Here is a 19019-nt window from a genome sequence, read left to right on the forward strand (position 1 = left end):
GGATTCTGTATGTATGTGTCTCTCTGTCTGCCCCCTCCCCCTTTCATGCTCTCTCTCTCTCTCAAAAATAAGTACACAGTTAAAAAATTGTTTAAAAAATTAATCATCATTCTCTTATTTTAAAAAAAGCAAAGCAAAAAAGTAAAAGCTCTATAATTTCTTTATTTTCTGGAAGAGCCTAGAAACCATGACAACCCAGTAGCAATAAACAGCCCTAACACCCAGATTATACCATGTTTAGGATAGCTGACCGTCGTTCTGAAACAGAAATGTACAAAATGAGCCTGGGATGTCTTCTACTTGAAGGCAAGGAAGTTTTCAAAGACTGTTGGGGTCACAGCGAAACAATACAAGAGCCAGCTTCCTCAGGGCTTCCTCTGGCCACATTTACCAATTTAAACATCCAACAAGAAAAATGTCTGCATCTGACTGAAACACATGGATGGTATAAAATCCATGAGTTCACAGAGTTAGGAAAGAGAAAAAGAAAACTAATCACCTAGTTAATTAAATGCACAAGTCACTGGTCACTAGGACTAGGGCAGTGTATTCATTTGCTAAGGCAGCCATTACAAAGTATCACAAATTGGGTGGCTTAAACAACAGAAATGGATTTCCTCACAATTCTAGAAACTAGAAATCCAAGATCAAGGTGTTGGCAAGGATGATTTCTTCTGAGGCCTCTCTCCTTGGCTTGCAGTTGACCACCTCCTCCCAGGGGCCTCACATGGTCTTCCCTCTGTGCATGTCTGTGTCTAAATTTCTTCTTATAAGTATACTGGTCACAGTGATTAGGGCCGACTCTAATGAGCTCATTTTAATTTAAGTACCTCTTTAAAGACCTTATCTCCAAATACAGTTACTGGGGGTTAGGACTTCAGCCTAGGATTTGACAGCAGCGGGGACCAAGTTCTTACTTTGAAAACTAGAAATTCATGGAAAAGAAAAGAGAGTTTATCTTGCCTGTCCCCTACAAACCGTATTGTAGAATCACCGAATAGTCCTACTGAAGGAGAGAAATCAAGTTAGTATATGTAAAGGGAATGATAGAATTAGAAAACCACTATTTTGTGGTCTAGGCAGTGCTCATCAATGGATGAGAAAGGCTGATAGTTCCCATTACAATGTAATCATTTAGCAGTTACCACTAGTCAAATTAGCATCTCTAATAAAAGTAGGACAACTGGACATTATACAACTCCTGATGTGATGCGATATAACTTATATCGCATTGCCTATGAAATATTCTTGCTGAACAAATTAAAAGCAAATCTAAGTGAACTTTAGTTTTAACTTCCAAATCACAGGAAATACAATGGATAGGAAGACAAGTTCAGTTACACTACAAGGAAGCAATTATTCAAATCCAGATGCAGGACATTCTACAGGATGACTGATCTGATTTTGTCCACAGGTCAATGGCATGAGAAAATAATAAAGGGAGAAAACACTGTTCTAGATTAGAAGACTTAAGAGTCACGGGACCCCTGGGTGGCTCAGTCAGTTAAGCATCCGACTTCAGTGTAGGTCATTTATCTCATGGTTCATGAGTTCGAGACCCCCATCAGGTTCTGCACTGAAAGTGTGGAGCCTGCTTGGGATTCCTTCTCTCCCTCTCTGCCCCTCTCCCACTTGTACACGTGCACTCTCTCTCAAAATAAACAAATTTTAAAAATTAAAAAAAAAAAGATTTAAGAGTCACAACACAAAATGAAACCTGTAGACCCCGTTTGAATCCTGATTTGAGAAGATGAACCATAAAACAGTATTTTTGAGATATTCAGAAAATTTGGTGATTATTAATTAGATGATATTAAGGAAGAGTTATTAACCTAGGTATGACAATATTATAATATGTAAAATAAAAAGTCCTAATTTTTTAGATTCATATTGAAGTATTTAAGGGTGAAATGAGACACATTAGAAATTTGCCTATAGAAAATACAGAAGAGGGGCTCCTGGGTGGCTCAGTTGGTTGAGCTTCCAACTTCAGCTCAGGTCATGATCTCACGGTTTGTGGGTTCAAGCCCCAGGTCAGACTCTGTGCTGACAGCTCAGAGCCTGGAACCTGCTTCAGATTCTGTGTCTCCCTCTCTCTCTCTGCCCCTCCCCCACTCGTGCTCTGTCTCTCTCTCTCAAAAATAAACCTTTAAAAGATTTTTTAAAAAAAGAAAATACAGAAGAGAAGAAGGGAGGGAGGAAGAAGGGATAAATGATAGATATGGCAAAATACTGATCACTGTTGAAACTGCTAGATCAGTCATTCTCAAAATGTGGTCGCCCAAGCACCACCAGCAGCAGCAGCATTGGGGAACTTGTTAGAAATGCTAATTCTTGGACCTATCCCAGACTGGCTCTGAAAACTCTTCGAGGAGGGCCCAGCAATCTACGATTCAACAAACTCAGCTAATTCTGATGCAGCTAAAGTCTGAGAACACTATGCTAGATAAAAGGGCTTCTGAGAATTTTAAGAGTGTTGAATAGTTTGTAGTATGCTTGAAAACTGTCATTATAAACAAGAGTGTTAAAAACACACACACATCTATTTGCGGAATATGTGATAGTCTGAAGGAGTATGAAGTTTAACTACCTCGAGTGGTCATGTATAGCGCAAATAACCCGAAGAAATGACTAGCTCTCAATAACATTGTTTAAAAGAGGAAAGCAAAGTGGTGCCTTGGTGGCTCAGTTGGTTAAGTGGCTGACTTCGGCTCAGGTCGTGATCTCATAGATTGTGAGTTTGAGTCCCTCATCAGGCTCTATGACAGCTCAGAGCCTAAAGCCTGCTTTCGGATTCTGTGTCTCCCTCTCTCTGCCCCTCCCCTGCTCACGCTCTCTTTCTCAAAAATAAATAAACATTAAAAAATTTTTTTAAGATAAAAAAATAAAAGAGGAAAGCAAAATAGTATTTTTCTGTGGTTCCCCTAGAAGCTACCTTTATAAGGTTTGATCTTTTTTTTAAATGCTGTGCCAGGTACTCTACTGAGGAACAGGGGGATACAAACAGATAAAATGCAATTGCTTCCCTCCATGGCTCCATAGCATGATGAGGAAAAAAACAAAGGAGTCAACATGTAATAAGTGAGGACTTCACTGGCTGTGGATAAATGCAATATGGCACCAAGACTGAGGATAACTGGAGGGTTTGCTAGAGTGGGGGACACTCAGACTAACTTGTGGAGGTTAACCTGAGCAAGGTTAAATGAGATGCAGAGCAAGCAAGTCTCAGAGAAATGCAAGAAAACAACTCACTTCAATTTTTTTTAATGTTTTATTTACTTCTGAGAAAGAGAAAGGCAGGATGAGCAGGGGAGGGTCAGAGAGAGAGGCAGACACAGAATCCAAAGCAGGCTCCAGGCTGAGCTAGCTGTCAGCACAGAGCCCGATGCGGGGCTCATACCCATGAACTGTGAGATCATGACCTGAGCTGAAGTCAGACGCTTAACCGACTGAGCCACCCAGGCGCCTCAAAAACAACTCACTTAGAGACACTGGGCAGCTAGGGCAGAGCCGGGACTTCTTGGTAGCAGTGGACAGAGACAGGATCTTAAAGAGACCTGCCTGCTACGCTTCTCACCAGTGCTGTTTCCATCAATATTTCTGTTTATGTTCACAGCGAAAGTATAGTAAGGCCCCTACCAACCAGCAAAATAACCCTAAGAAAAACCAGATTATAAAGTTGTGAAAGTCTAGAATAAGCAAATAAAAGAAACAATTTGGCCTAAAGCCATTGCTCAAATTTATATAAAACTATACTGCTAATGAAAGTGCTAAGAGACTCCTTTGTATAGAACGGCTGGCTAAATATAACTACCCAATCATTTGGGAATAAATGGAAATGAGCTAACTTGGGAAAGTATAGAAATGTCACTATTCTTTAACCACAGAGTCTGTCTTAGATATGGGCCTTTCAAGCAGATATGCTGCTTGAAGGTTTTTTCTTAATGTTAGTGTTCTTTTGGGGGGGGGGGGCAGAAGTGAGCAAGGGGCAGAAAGAGAGAGATAGAGTGAGAGAGAGAGGCGGAGCTCATGTTGACCCAATGTGGGACTAGAACTCACAAACCAGGAGATCATGACCCATGCTGAAGTCAGATGCTTGACAACTGAGCCATCAAGGTGCCCCTAATGTTAGTGGTCTAATCCACATTATTTTTCTTCAAAATCTCAGGGATGTTGTGCCTATCAAACGTAACTGTCTTCTGCTGCACTTTAGGACACAAATATAAACTTTAAAAAAAGTATAATGTAAGGAATAGATCTTTGGCAGGTTGTTTGATAGAGTTAAGCCAACCAAAGAATTCCATAAGTAACAAGAACAGATTATTTTTCCACAGAGATATAATAGAAATTTATCATCATATAAGACACAAATATATCTTGCTAGTTGAATAATACATACCAAAAGAAGAAATTAAGTTCAATAAAAATCTATTTACTGAGACTATGATAAAGCAAGGCTTTGGCTATCTAAATGTTAGCACTCTATGTAAAATAAGACCTTTCTGGTACTTAATACCATAAAGGTTTTTAGAATACTATTCTTTAGCAGTGCCTGGGTGGCTCAGTTGGTTAAGTGTCCAACTTTGGCTTGGGTCCTGATCTCACAGTTCATGAGTTCGAGTCCCATGTTGGGCTCTGTGCTGCCAGCTAGCTCAAAGCCTGGAGCCTGCTTCTGATTCTGTATCTCTCTCTCTCTCTCTGACCTTCCCCTGCTCATGCTGTCTCTCTCTCTTTCAGAAATAAATGAAAAACATTTAAAAAAATACTATTCTTTAAAATCACAAATCAAGTTTTTCTCTAAGTTAAATTTACTTTTCCTGTTATAAAATATTGGTGTCATGGTATACTAAAAAAACAAAACAAAACAAAAAAACAATGCAGGCATCAGAACCAAATAATCTAGCCTTGAATTCTGTATTACCAGTTACTAGTTATGTCATCTTGATCAGTTTATTTGTCTCAGCCTCAGCGTCCTGATCTTACCACCATCCTCTTCACAAAGGTTTTGTGACAGTTAAGAAAAATGGCATATACGGCAGCAAGGAGGCTATCTGGCACAAGATGAGAATATTCTACAGGTATTATTAGTTCCCTTCCCTTACAGTCTTCAATTCAACAAAAATTTAGTGGCTTAACACAATAATTTGGGCTTTCTCACATTTCCATGGGTTATCTGGATAGTTTTTCTGCTTGAAATGGCATCAGGGAGGCACTGGGATTGCCAGAAGATCCCACATGGCCTCTCCCATTGGGCTAGCATCTGGTGCTACCTAGCTGGGGTTGACGGTTAGGGCACCTCAGTTCTCTACATGGCCTCTCCATGTAGCTCTGGGTATCTCTCATCACAGTGGCAGGGCTCAAAGAGAGAACACTTCAGAAACAACAGGAAATAAAAGCTGCCAATTCTCTTAGAGCATCTATGTCCACAAGACCTAGAATGTTACTTTGTCCACATTTTATTAGTCAGAGCCAGTATGGATTCAAGGAAAGGGGAATAAGCCCATTCCTTGATGTGAAGAGTGGCAAGTATGTGCAAGGACTACTAAGGTTGGGGCATGTGGGTGGTTCATTCCGTTAAGCATCCAAACTCAGCTTGGGTCATGATCTCACAGTTTGTGAGTTCGAGCCCCACATTGGGCTCTGTGCTGACAGCTCGGAGCCTGGAGCTTGCTTCAGATTCTATGTTTCCCTCTCTCTGCCTCTTCCACGCTCTTGCGCTCTCTCTCTCTCAAAGAATAAATAAACATTTTAAAAAATTTAAATACTAAGGGAGACGATCTTTGGAGACTAGCTATTATGATTCACCCCCTGGCCACAATAATTCAGATCTCTTCCTTGTGCAAAATATATTCACCCCTTCTCAAAACCCCTAAAAATCTCATGCTCTTATGGCATCAGGTCATAAACCCAGGATCTTGTCAGCTAAATAAGGTCCAGCAGCACTTGAAGCACTACAGGTGTGGTCTCTCAGGTGCAACACCTCAGTTGTGAAGATCTGTGAATGAAAAAGACAAGTTATCTGCCCCACACGCATCCAGCAGTACAATGATGGAAAAGGAACAGAATTAGCACAGTAGATACCTCCATTCAGAAGGGGATGGGGGGTGGAAGGCACAGAGCAGTCACCAGACCACAGCAATTCTGAGATCAGCCAAACACATACTGTCATTTCCTCCAACTCCGAGATCAGAAATGTTTCTCTTTTTTTAATGCTTAATTATCTATTTTGAAAGAAAGTGCAAGTGTGAGCAGGGGACGGGGAGAGAGAAAGAGAGAGAGAGAGAGAGAGAGAGAGAGAGAGAGAATCTCAAGCAGACTCCGTGCTGCAGAGCCTAATGAGGGGCTTGATCCCACAACTGTGAAATCATGACCTGAGCCAAAATCAAGAGTCAGTTGCTCAACCAAGTGAGTCCCCCAGGTCCCCCAGAAATGTTTCTTGATTTGGGCCTAGTTTTGCTTGATAAAGGTAGTTCTTTTAGATTCTCTAGGCCTTTGGCTCTGCCCTAGGGGTCATTCCTCCTTTTCTGTAAGAAATGACCCACGTTCACAGCTGAGTAGTTTTCTCTACTTGCTTCTTGCCCAGAGGATGTGGGAGGCTCAGAGGCCTCTTTCATTTTTAACCTATCTCTCTGTCCCTTCAGTCCATACTTGTATAATTTTGTTTTTTAAAAACCTTTGTGGGCTTCTTGTGTATCAAATTATAATCTATTCCATTAAATAAAAGCCACACCCACAAATCTCTTTGAAACAGACTCCCTCCACCTTGGATTCAGAGTCAGGTTCTATGGGATAATGCCTCTAAGATTAAGGTTCTCTTGAGCCCTGTGGCCTAGCAGAGAAAAGTACAAAATACGCACTTAAAACTATTAGAAGCCCTGTCATCTGGCTGGCAGCATTTTGGATTTGATCTTTGCCAGCAAAGTTCTGACTTGGACACTCTATGTTCGTATTTCATTACAGGCACCTAAAAGAAACTAATTGGTATTGGCAATATTCTGCCTGGAAATATTTTTAGCTATATTCACAAGTTCATCAGGTATGTCTTCTATCTTGCCTATCACTACGGTCAACAGTTTTACCAAATTTCCCACCATTACATAACCTGAGCTGCCTTTTCTCTTGCCTCTGCTAATTTTATCACCATCGTTTACAGTCTCCTCGAGACCCTTCTGGCCTTCTACCCAATGGTCTCAAATTCAATGCCACATGGTTTTGGGTTTTTGTAACAATAGCACCATACTTCCAGACTCCAGTTTCTGTCTTAGCTATCTACTGTTGTATTAAAAAAATCCCCAAACTTAGTGACTTAAAACAACAGAAGTCTTATTACTTCTTATGATAATGCTACAGTTTGTCAAAGGCTTAGCTGGGTGGTTCTTCTCGTCCTATCTGGGGTCCCTTGTGTAAGCTCAGTCCTAGTGGTTGGGTCTGTTACATACAAATGCTTCTTTACTCACATATCTGGTGCCTCAGTGCTCCTCCTTGTGACCTCTCTCTCCATGTGTATCTCCTCCTCCAGGGCCATTCCATGTGGCGTCTCTCCAGCTGAGTAGTCCAGATTTCTTATAAGATTTTCAAGGTACAGAAAATGAAGCACTGGTTCCCTTACAGCCTGAAACTGGAAGTTCCAGAAAACCACTTCCGCTGTGTTCTCTCAGGCAAAGCAGGAAAAAGACTAGCTCAGATGGAAGGGGAGGGATGGAATAAACTCCCTGTTATGAACTGAATGTTTGGGCCTCCCCCAAATTCATATGTTAAAATCCCCAATGTGATGGTATTAGGAGGTGGTGCCATGAGGGTGGAGCCCCCAAGAATGGGATTAGTGCCCATATAAGAAGAGGCCAGAGAGCCCGCTGGCTCCCTTTCCAGTGCGTGAGGAAACAAGTCAGCCACCTACAACCAGAGAGGAGGCTCCTACCAGAATTCGAACGTGCTGGCACCTTGATCTCAAACTTCCAGCCTCCAGAAGTGTGAGAAACAAATTTGTTTCCCAAGTCACTTAGTTTATGCTGTTTTGTTACAGCAGCCCAAGCTGACTGAGACATTCCACTTCTAAACATTAGAAACAAAATGTGCATTTAGGGAGTGGGGGAATTGTTGAGGGCCAATTTTAGAGCTACCACAACAGTTAAGTCTAGAGCTGCCTTTTTTGGGGTAAATTATAGGAAATTTCAGTCCTGACTCCTCTCTTCTTCTTCTTCTTTTTTTTAAGTTTACTTATTTTGAGAGAGAGAGAGAACCTGCAGGGGGAGGGGCAGAGAGAGAGAAGGGAACAGAAGATCCAAAGCGGGCTCTGTGCTGACACCAGACAGCTTGATATGGACTTGAATTCAGGAACTGTGAGATCATGACCTGAGCCAACCGGACGCTTAACCGACTGAGCCACCCAGGTGCACACTGACTCCTCTCTTATTATGTGTTGGTGCACTTAAGTGTGGGATCCCCCTGCTCAAGCACTGCCAGTCTCAAACTCAAACCATATTTCAGGCCATCAGAGAACATTAGACCAGACATTAGAAGATTACAAAGCTTCCTCTTTCTTTTTCTCTTTCCTTCCTTCCTTCCTTCCTTTTTTTTTTTTAAAGAGGCTATGAATGCATTTTAACTAGTCTTGGTAAAAAAAAAAAAAAAAAAAAAAAATCAATGATATTTCTTTTGTCCCAGTCACCTACTTTTCTTGAATTATAAAATGATACCTCAACCAACTACCACTGGTCTGGTTTCCCCAAAGCACTACAAGAGAGTGTCTCAAGCTGCACAGTATTTCTAATTGGTTGATTCCACAGCTGGCTGTTTGACTCACGGACCATAGACCAAGATTCACCATTAAGGGTTTGGCCTGTGTAGTGATACTTTTCAAACTATGGATGTAAATAAGAAATGTTTAATGTATGTAAAAGTCTTAAATTCAGACAAAAAGGAAATTTGACCAACCGATTAAAAGGTAAGATTTTTAAAAATGAAGTCAAACGTAAGTTAGCTAACTGTATTTACTTGTTTATTTCTGAGAGAGAGAGAGAGAGAGAGAGAGACAGCGTGAGCAGGGGAGGGTCAGAGAGAGAGGGAGACACAGAATCCAAAGACAGGCTCCAGGCTCTAAACTAGCACAGAGCCCGACGCAGGGCTCAAACCCATGAACCAAGAGATCATGACCTAAACCAAAGTCGGACGCTCAACCAACTGAGCCACCCAGGCACCCCTAGCTAACTTTATATCTTAGAGCTATATAGTATAGTATATGGTGTATTATATAGTATATATATAGTATACTGTAGTATAACAAAGCAAAACAAAGTAGCCATGGGGCATTAAATTGGCTGTGTATCATACAGACCTTACTTTAATCTGTAATAGCTTTATTCACCTTATTTTTTTATTGATATAATTCACATATCTTAAAATTCACCTTTTCAAGATATATAACTCAGTGTTTTTAGTACTATTGACCTTTGAACAACTCAGAGATTAGAGGCACTGATGTCCCACCAGTTGAAAATCTGCATATAACTTTTGATTCCTCCAAAACTTAACTATGGATAACCTACTGTTTACCAAGAGACTTGCCAATAATATAAATGGTTGATAGCACATATTTTATATGTTATATGTATCACATACCATATTCTCTTTTTTTATGTTTATTTATTTATTTTTGAGAAAGAGAAAGAGCACAAATGGGGGAGTGCCAGAGAGAGAAAGGGAGACACAGAATCCAAAGCAGGCTTCAGGCTCTGAGCTGTCAGCCCGGAGCCCAATGCAGGGCTCGAACCCATGATCCAGAATCATGACCTGAACCAAAGTTGGACACTTAGCCTACAGAGCAACCCAGGCACCCCTATTACATACCATATTCTTACAATAAAGTAAGCTAGAGAAAATGAAGTGTTATTAAGAAATCATAAAAGAAAAAAAAAAAGAAATCATAAAAGAAAATACATTTAGAGTACTGAACTGTATTTATTTTAAAAACCTACATTTAAGTGGATGTGTGCAGTTTACACTGGTGTTGTTCAGAGTCAACTGTACATTCCCAAGTGCAACCATCACCACTGAGTAATTTTAGAATGTTTCATCACCCTGAAAAGAAACACTTCTCCTATGACCAGTCATCCCCCATTCCTCTGACCCTCCCAGTCCCTGGAAACTACTCACCTCCTATCTCTGTGGATCTGCCTATTCTGGACATTTGAAAAAAGAGCCATACAATATGTGGCTTTTTGTGTTTGGCTTCTGTCACTTGGCACATTTTCGAAGTTCATCTGAGCTATAGCATGTATTGGCACATTTCTTTTTATTGCCAAGTGATATTTGATTTTATGGATATACGACACTTATTCACATATCAGCTGATAGACAATATGGGTTGTTTTTACTTCTTGGATGTTATGAATAATACTGTGAACATTCACACATAGCTGTATTCACTTTAAACTAAAGATTCCTATAGAATATCCTAAATACATAAGGTTAATGATTTTTCTTTTTTTTTGTTTTTATTTTAATATTATAGACAGCTTTTTGGAAAAGAACACTGTCTAAAAACTGATTTCTGGAGGAAGAAATTAGGGCAATAATGAATAGTTAGATTAAGTGTAGAGTGTGAAGTTAGAAATTATAGGTCCACTTTACTAATCAAACTTATAACCCCAGGAGGATGACAAGAACATAAAAGAGAATTCAAGCTGTTTTTCAGGGGTGGGGAGGGGGGTTTATATAACAAAACTTAAATAAAAGTTCTCTTGTTTCAAGATTTACAGGAAGTATAAACCAAATAAAATTGCCTTATTATGAAGATTTAAGCAAAGAACTCTTTCTAGCTAATTATTTAACATCGCAAGAGGCATAGTTCTTACCTCTCCTGTCCTGTTTCTTGTTTTGAGGGTGTTTTTTGTTTTTACATATAATTAATGGTCCCCAGATGTACTTGCTTTTCAGAGCTCTATCTTCTCACTTTCATCTTCCTTAGGGAACAGAGGTTTCCAATATTTCCCCAAGCCCAAAGTTTAAAAAAGACCAAACAAAAGAGCCATGTTGACAGCACTTTTAGGAAGTTTTCCTTTTAGGTCTAACATCAGACCCTGCTATGTAATGCTAGCACACATCTCCGCTCACTAATCCTGACTTCAAGACCGTGTCACTACCTGAAACTGTTTGGCTCTCAACTCTTTACTCAGAAGCCTCACTGTTGTTACCACCACTCCACGTGCCCCTGCATTCCACACCTCCCTGTCCTTAAACTTGGCTCTCAGGCCTTATCTCTCCCTTCAGTGCCTTAGGTTGTCACGCTTCTAGCCCCTTCCTGCTTCCTTTTCCTTCCCCTCACCTACATCCCAAATGTCAGCCACTCTCTCACCAGCCCCTTCGATCCCCTCAGCCTAGGACTTTAGCCTCATCAACACTGTCAGTCATCCAAGCAGAAAGCAACCTAGTTCAATTTCTCTGCTCCAAGACTATTATCCTGTCGACACCCCTACGAGAGCCTTACTTGCTGGGGTTTCAGACTGATCCAGAAATTATCTTATTCCTTCTATTCATAATGTCTACTTCAAACCTTTCCTATTTCTCCTCAAGTCCCAGACATTATCCACCATTCTCTCAGCAGAAGCACAAACAAAAGCAGAGGCCTCAGGCCTCTTTTTCAGGGCACCTGGGTGGCTCAGTCAGTTAAGCGTCTAACTTGGGCTCGGGTCATAATCTCCCAGTTTGTGGGTTTGAGCCCCAAGTGGGGCTCTGTACTGACAGCATGGAGCCTGGAGCCTGCTTCAGATTCTGTGTCTCCCTCTCTCTCTGCCCTTTCCCTGCTCATACTGTCTCTCTCTCTCTCTCTCTTTAAAAAAAAATTAAATATGTATTTAGTTTTGAGAGAGAAAGGATGCTAGTGAGGGAGGGGCAGAGAAAGAGGGACACAGAGGATCTGAAGTGGGCTCTGTGCTGACCATGGAGAGCCAGGTGCAGGCTTTGAACTCACAAGCCATGAGATCATGACCTGAGCTAAAGCTGGATGCTTAACTGACTGAACCACCCAGGCGCTCCTCAAGAACTTGTTCGTGACTTATTTTGTTGACTTCCTCATATAGAACTTCAGAGTCTTCCACACCATCTCCTCTCTTACAGTCTCTAGACAACATCCTAAAAACCCTCTCCTCCTACTTTGCCCCCCTCTCTGGATTCCTCCTCTTCTTCCTAATTAATTTCCCTGCTTTCAAACACTATCTTCTCTACAATTCAATCCCTAATGCAGACAGACCATTCAAAAACACAAATTTGATTGTACTATTGCCATAATTTAAAATTTTCAAGGCTCCTCATAGCCTCCAGGATAAAATCCAAACTTCACAGCATGCGAGACAAGACCCTTAGTCCTATAAACCCCATCTACCTCTCCAACTCCATCTCCCTCCACTCCCCAAGGAGCACATTACCCTTTGCTGTGACAGACACTCAGTGATTGTCATATACTTCATGTTTCTATACCCCTCCCTAGAATGCTCTCTGCTGTGGGCTGAACTGTGTCCCTCCAAATCCATATGTTGAAGTCCTAACCTCCAGTACTTCAGAGTTGACTGCATTTAGAGAGAGGGCTTTTAAAGAGGTAAGGTAAAATGAGATCATATGTGTGGTCCCTAATCCAGTATGATGGGTGTCCATTTAAGAAGAGGAGATTAGGGGGGCACCTGGGTGGCTCAGTTGGTTAAGCATCTGACTTCGGCTCAGGTCATGATCTCACGGTTCATGGGTTCGAGCCCCGCATCTGGCTCTGTGCTCTGTGCTGACAGCCAGCTAAGAGCCTGAAGCCTGTTTCAGATTCTGTGTGTGTCTCTCTCTCTGACCCTCCCCTGTTCACACTCTCACTGTTTCTCTCTCTCTCTCTCTCTCTCTCTGTCTCTCTTTCTCTCTCAGAAATACATAAAAAACATTAAAAAAAAAAAAAAGAAAAAGAGGAGATTAGGACACAGAAGGAGGAGCATGTGAAGACACAGGAAGATGACCATCTAAAACCCAAAGAGGGAGGCCCTCAGAGTAAACCAACAGTGCTGACACCCTGATCTTGGACTCGTAGTCCCCAGAACCATGAGGAAATAAATTTCTGTTATTTAAGCCACCCAATTTGTGGTACTTGTTGTCTCAAGTACCACAAATCTGAGCAAACTAATTTACTCCCCATGAACCCCTCCACAATCTCCTTCTAAATACCTACTGTTTTGGCCACTCCCTGCCTTCCTTAAATGCTGTGACTCTCATCTCTTCTCTAAGACCCTTTCCCTATTAGGATATATCCCTCCTACCTTGAGCTCCATTCCTCCAGGGGGCCCCGCACTGCCCACAAGCTCTGTTACATTATCACCCTCATCGGTCATCAGTGCTCTATGTGCCTTGATTTCTTCTTGAACCCAGAAGCAGGTGACGTAGCACCTGTATCTCCGTAGATCAGACTCTCTGGACACCACATACTAGGGGCAGATATGTCTTTTCCTAGTAGAAACATCAGAGTTTTCAAAACCATCAGTTTCATATCCATATGAAATTTTCTTGGTCTCTGAGCAGACCAACCACCTGATATGATCTGAAAATATATTGTGCTGTACAGATGTTCATTCAAGAAGCTTGTTTTTAAAGATTCCTCCTGTGTACACTTAATGACATTCTAATAATTCTTAACATCAAGGTCCTCAGATCTAACTTGTAGGTGTTTACGTCTGAGTGTGTTTTTATGCACAGTGGTTAAAGGGCATGGGAAATTTTACATGAGGAGCCAGGTAGTTGTAGAGCGTTGCTTTTTAAAGACATCCCAAAATAAAGAGTAGTCCTTTAAGATGTGAAATAGGTTACAACCTTTGCCAGACCAGCTGGAGTTCTTACAAGACTGCAAAAGGCACCGTCCTTTAAAGATAGCACTTTCTGCTGTAACGATGGAGACAGAATCTGGCGGCATGCTATCTGAGGTCAGAGGAGTGGAGGGAAAGGAGCACCGACATGTGTCTGTAGCCTCACTCATTAGAGCCGGAAAGAGCATCTTAGGCGAGCAGACAACAAAAGAGCCACCAGGAAGATCACCTCTGGCACGATGAAGGCGCTGGGAACACCGTGCTCTTGCCATGCAGTTTCAGGTTGGAGTCATCTCACTGAGGCTTTGCTTCAAGCACTTTTCCCGGTGATTGTACGGCCATCCGGCTTTCTTATGACTCAATTCTGACACTTTAAAGGAAGTGAGGATTTGGTACACACTTCAGTGGCATCTGAGGACAGAGATTGTATTTTGTCAGTGAAAACAAAATCGATTCAGTGAAAACAAAACAAAGCAGAAAGACAGCTCGGGAAATTATGGAAGCAGAGTTGCCACAGATAACGAATAATGCGTGGGAGACACCACAGTCTCATTTCATTGCTGCGAATTTCTGCAGACTGTCCCTTGCTTCCTCGCTTAACTGCGTAAGCCGCTGTCCTCAACCTCTAACAAAAAAAAAAATCACAGTCTAGATGGAACCTGCTCCAGGTTGCCCTGGCTCTGTTCCTTTGTCTGTCTCCAGCTTTGCCTTACCCGTCTTCCACCCCATATAAACCGCAGCAGCACACAGCCGTAGAGGAGGACAGCGACTTGGGGATAGGAGAAGTCATGGGCCAGCATGACTTGGGCCAAGCCGGCCTCCCCTTATCACTTGAGGGTTTCCTCACAGCAGTGGAGATGAGCTCAGAGGACACTGTTCTTTCTTCCTTAGAGGTTGTCAGCGTCAGGTTTCTCTCCTTCCCACCCTCTCTAGCTCTCACTCACCATCAAGACGCCTTATCTCCGAGGCTGTGAATTCCCCTTTTAACCCCTGTTGCCAGAGGCATAGTAACTAGTTTTTGCACTTGAGGGAAGGGAGGCTACCTGGGGCAAAGGAACCAAACTGTGGTACTACCACCAACCACCCCTTCAGGTGACCTTCTGTCCTGCACATTCTTCCTGTCTTCTTGGTCCTTCTGCATCTGCGGAAAAGACCCTGGATTCTACACCCGGGTTTGAAGTTTAGGTTTGCTGCTTTCCGCTCTTCCGTTGCACTCACCACCCCGGCCGCTGCCCTGCGGTGGGCTCCTGGTGGTTAGCAACAGCCGTCTCACATCTACCCTGCTCCTTTTGTTACCGGGACGTTCCACCATGATGTGCATGTGAAAGCCCGCTGCGAACTCTAACTCATTATGCAGCTACTCACAGTCACGGTGCTGCACTTGTCCTAACATCTCAGACACACTAGAAAAAGTGCCCTGCAGTTCATTCATTTATTCATTCAATGAACTGTTCACCTTGGAGATACAAGATATATATATAGATATAGACATACAGATATAGATATATAGATATCTATGTATATATATAAAATAACTACCACTCCTTCACTTTTACTTTGTCCAAAACACTTTTTAAATGATTGTCATGGGGCGCCTGGGTGGCTCAGTCGGTTAAGCGTCTGACTTTGGCTCAGGTCATGATCTCACAGTTCGTGGGTTCGAGCCCCACGTCAGGCTCTGTGCTGACAGCTAGCTCAGAGCCTGGAACCTGCTTCGGATTCTGCTTCTCTCTCTCTCTCTCTCTCTCTCTCTGACCCTTCCCTACTCACGCTTTCTCTCTCAGAAATAAATAAAACATTAAAAAAAATTAAAAAAAATAAATAAATGATTGTCATGATTTACCTCATTTCACTCTCACAAAACATGTGAGGTAGGTATTACCCCTATTTGCATATGAGGAACTTGTGGCTCCCATATAGCCCAAGATCTTATAACTCTCAAGTGACAGAACCAGTTCTCAGCCCAGACCTTTTCAAAAACATTTATTTTTACTATGGTAGAATATGCATAACATAAAGTTGACCATTTTAACCATTTTGAAGAGTACACTTAAGTAGCATTAAGTATATTCACATTGTTTTGCAACTATCACCACCATCCATTTCCAGGATTTTTTTTCATCATCCTAAGCTGAAACTCTGGGACCATTTAGCGCTGGCTCCCCATTGCCCCTCTTCCCAGCCCCTCGAATCACTATTTTACTTTCTATCTTTATGAATTTGCCTACTCTAGGTACCGCATATAAATGGATTCATATAACACTTGTCATTTGGTGTCTGGCTAATTTCATTTAGCATGCTGTCACAATTCATCCATGTTGTTGCATGTATCAGAATTTCCTTCCTTTTTAGGACTGCATTACATGCCTCTGTAGGTATTTCATATTTTGTTTTTCCATTCATTGCTCAATGGACATGTAACGCAGGTCTTTTGCATGACAAACCTCTTAACCACTAAAGCAAGCTCAGTTGTTATTCTAATAGTTGTTATGCTGTCAGAGTGTATGAAAAGCTAAACTGTTACCCTTAGAATTTTACTCTGGGGGATTCTAGGAATCACTTAATTTCCCTAGCATGATGAGCTGCTAAATGTAATAGGATTTTCTGCCTAATATAATAGTATCAGCTCAGATTATCAAGGATGATAGGAAAAAATTTGAATGAATTATATCACTCTAAAATTAGAATTTATTTCTGGAGAATTACTTTTCTCCTTTAAAAGTTAAAAACCTATTCTTTTAACTTTTAGCAAAAATGGCAATTGGTTCTGGTCACTAATTCCTTTTTTTTAAAATTTTCAATGATTTTTATTTATTTCTGAGAGAGAGAGAGACAGCGTGAGCAGGGGAGGGTCAGAGAGAGAGGGAGACACAGAATCTGAAGCAGACTCCAGGCTCTGAGCTGGCTGTCAGCACAGAGCCCGACACGGGGCTCGAACCCACCAACTGTGAGATCATGACCTAAGGCGAAGTCGGACGCCCAACCGACTGAGCCACCCAGGTGCCCCTCTGGTCACTAATTCTAATCCAACACAGTAAGAACTTTTTTGTAATATCTTTTTTTTAAGTAGGCTCCACATCCAGCATGGGGCTTGAACCCACAAGCTTGAGATCGACTGACTGAGCTCACCAGGCATCCCAATAAGAAATTCTTTAAGTTCAAAAGAAGATAACCCCATGATAGCATCTGGACTTAGGCTGCTATGAACTCTTAATGTGTTTATCTATCCATAGGAGATCCAAACCCAAATGTCATTCCAATTACAACTTGGAAGACTTCTGACATCATCTAAAAAAAAAGCACACATTGGATTTTCAGAAATCCATGTTTTTTTAAACAGCTATATTGAGGTATAAATGACATACAATAAATCATATCCATTTAAAGTGTACAATTTGACAAGTTTTGATGTATGTATACATCCATTCATTGTTTTACATGTTTGCATATCCAAACATTCCAGCAACATTTGCTAGAAAGCTTATCCTTTTTCCATTGGGCTGCCTAAAAACATTTGTCAAAACATCATGAGGCCTATTTCTAGACTCTGTATTCTATTTAATTGATCTATTTGTCTTTGTGCCATTACACTTCAGTCTTGGTTACTGAAACCTTACCAAGTCTGGAAATCACAGTTTGTCCTTTAACTTTGTTCTTCTCTTTCATTTGTTTTGACTATGCTAGGTCCTCTGCAGCTCCTTTTGAATTTTAGAATCAGTTTGTCAATTTCTATAAAATAGCCTGCTGAGTTTTTATTGGGGTTGCACTGAATGTATAAATCAATTTGGGAAGAATTTACATCTTAACAATATTTAGTCTTCACCTCCATGAACAAAGTATAGTTTTCCTTTTAGTTAGGGCTTCTTTAACCTCCCTCAGCGATGTTATATAGTTTTTAGTGTACAACTCTTGCATGTCTTTAGTCAGAAAAGTATTTTATATTTTTGATGCTACTGTAATTTTTTCTTAAGAAACTGGGTCTTTAAATTGCATTAATTCATCTTTATATAATATCTCAGTATACTAGAATATGGCTGGCTGTTTTGAGTACAGATATGTTTCAATGTCTGGGCACCTGGGTGGCTCAGTCAGTTAAGTGTCCAACTTCAGCTCAGGTCATGTTTTCACAGTTCATGGGTTCAAGTCCCACATCGAGTTCTGTACTGACAGCTCAGAGCCTGGAGCCTGCTTCAGATTCTGTGTCTCCCTCTGTGGTGTGTGGTAGGGTTTTTGTTTTCTTTTGTTTTTGAGTTTTTACTTTTTCCTTTGGTCTCCTGGCTTTTTCCTAACCCTTTCCTTTCTCCTACATTGGCCAGCTTGGGGCTTCTCTCTGTGTCATCCCCATAGGAAGGTGCCCACCACCCCCACCACCCCCACCACCCCCAGTGCCACCCCCAACCCCTGTCTGCCTGTAGTATGCATCCAAGGCCAGAGCTCAGGACTGCAGACTGGGTTGGTGCCTCCTCTGCCTCAGGGGTGTGGGAGCTGGGAAGGGGCTTTTAAGAAATAATAAAAGGAAAAATAAAGTCTTTGGAAGTTTCCACCTACCCAGATCCTTGGAAGGTTGCAAGGTTTTGATGATGTAGATTCATTAGCAATGTCTTCTTGCCAGCCAGGGCCAAGCCCCAGGCCTGCTGAGCACAGAGTCCCTCCCAGTACCCAGGTTGCCACCACCCCAGGGGCCCTGTCTTACAGAGGCCCTGGCCTGAGGCTACAGATTTCTAGGGCAGCCACCATTGAGAAGCCCTTCTCAGGGGCCAGAACTCCTTTGACAGCATGGATTCAAGTCGGGAGCACATAACTAAAGCAGTTGCAGTTTTATTATTTTTTTTTTTACAGCTTTTTCCCCAAAAGTGGTTTGTAGTTCTGTGTGCAGCACTTTGCCCTCATATGTGTGCTCTACAATAAAAACCAAATCTAACATATTTTGGAAAAAATTTTTTTTTTCGCTAAAAAAATTTTTTTAAAGAAATGTTTCAATGTCAAGAATCTGTAGGGGTGCCTGGGTGGCTCAGTCGGTTAAGCATCCAACTTCAGCTCAGGTCATGATCTCATGGTTCATGGGTTCGAGCCCCATATCAGGCTCTGTGCGGACAGCTCAGAGCCTGGAGCCTGTTTCAGATTCTGTGTCTCCCTCTCTCTCTGACCCTCCCCTGTTCAAGCTGTCTCTCTCTCTCAGAAATGAATTTAAAA

At 41.7% G+C, this 19019-nt stretch overlaps 1 non-coding gene across 1 annotated transcript; it reads left to right on the top strand.

The window, feature by feature from the left end:
- The first annotated feature begins 15419 nt into the window (after positions 1-15419).
- Positions 15420-15504, top strand: TRNAQ-UUG. Its single transcript has one exon. It is a non-coding gene; the product is annotated as a tRNA-Gln (tRNA).
- The last annotated feature ends 3515 nt before the right edge of the window (positions 15505-19019 follow it).

The sequence above is a fragment of the Hyaena hyaena genome, unplaced genomic scaffold, assembly GCF_003009895.1.
Source record: "Hyaena hyaena isolate Hyena2069 unplaced genomic scaffold, ASM300989v1 scaffold_154, whole genome shotgun sequence".
In the NCBI taxonomy this organism is placed as follows: Eukaryota; Metazoa; Chordata; class Mammalia; order Carnivora; family Hyaenidae; genus Hyaena; species Hyaena hyaena.